This window comes from Nematolebias whitei, chromosome 15 (assembly GCF_014905685.2).
Source record: "Nematolebias whitei isolate Nwh7 chromosome 15, NemWhi1, whole genome shotgun sequence".
Lineage (NCBI taxonomy): Eukaryota > Metazoa > Chordata > Actinopteri > Cyprinodontiformes > Rivulidae > Nematolebias > Nematolebias whitei.
In genome coordinates, this window is record NC_056512.1 from 9,708,430 (window position 1) to 9,709,956 (window position 1,527).

Below are 1,527 nucleotides of genomic sequence, written 5' to 3' on the forward strand. Positions count from 1 at the left end.
GAAATATTTCAGTTGGTGTGCAATGAATCTGAAATATATGAAAGTTTCATTTTTATCATTACATTATGGAAAATAATGACCTTTATCACAATATGCTAATTTTTTGAGAAGGACCTGTACTCATCTTGTAAAGAGGCATACATATTTAAATTTCTTTTTTTTTAACAAAACAAAATAGCAACCAAAAGGACAGTCAAAATGAAAAGTAGCAAAAAGAAAAAGAAAAAAAACCCAGCTAGATTATAAGGAGGTATAGAAAATTAAAAACAGGAACATGTCTGCATTGGTTTTTGTCAGGAAATTAACAGACGTTTAAAGCCACTTAGAGAAGTCAAGGTCGAGAGCTTTTGATCTTTTTGCAAGATATTCCTGGAAACAGGAGTGGAGTAGGAAATGGTAAATGGACTGTACTTATATGGCACCTTTCTATCTTATTTCAAGATACTCAAAGCGCTTTACACTACAATCTGTGTCCTTATTTACCCATTCATACAGCACTCTACTAGATCTCTACAAATCTAATTGAACAAATCATTCTAAAGAGAGGCAGCACGGTGGCGCAACTGGTAGAGCTGCTGCCTCTCAGCGAGCAGGTCCCTGGTTCAAACCCCGGTCCAGGGGCCCCTCTGGGTGGAGTTTGCATGTTCTCTCCTTGCATGCGTGGGTTTTCTACGGGTGCTCCGGTTTCCTCCCACAGACCAAAAACATGCATGTTAGGCTGATTGGTAACTCTAAATTGTCCCTAGGTGTGAATGAGAGAGTGAATGGTTGTTTGTCTCTATGTGGCCCTGTGATGGACTTGCGACCCGTCCAGGGTGTACCCGGCCCCTCGCACAGTGATTGCTGGACATGGGCACCAGCAACCCCCGTGACCCAAAATGGAATCAGCAGGTAAAGATAATGGATGGATTCTAAAGAGACTAATCAGTGCTTTAGATCACATTCATACACTGATGGGACACAAGGCCCTTTTACCTAGTTCAGTCCTCACTGAGGGGACACTGCATGTAATAATGTGAGCATGACGACTTGAAAAATCAAAAATGGCTGCCACTATAAACTGGAGGTTATGAATATAACGTTGGTTACGTACTGTAACCCTAGATTCTATGAGTATAGGCGTAGCCCTTTAAGACTGTCGCTAGTGGGTTTATCCCTAGGCGCTCAACGCAGCACTGAAAACTTTAGTCCACGCCCACCTGCGGTGTGTGGGCCTCACCCCCGGTCCATATAAATTACGGTGAGACCGGGTAATCGGCTCCCAAATAGCTTTTTTCTTCAGCCATTTAGGAACCAGTGAGGCCCAGAGCTTAAAGGGCTATACTCTATACTCATAGAATCTGGGGTTACAGTACGTAACCAATGTTCTATTTTGTATAGACTTCTCCCTTTAAGACTGTCGCTAGTGGGTTAAAGGCGAAGCAGGATATAGTCTATGCCTCACTGGGTCCACTCAGACACAACATGAAGCACCTGCTTGCACTGTAACTTCTCAATGACGACACGCGGGCACGGCTTCTTTATTTG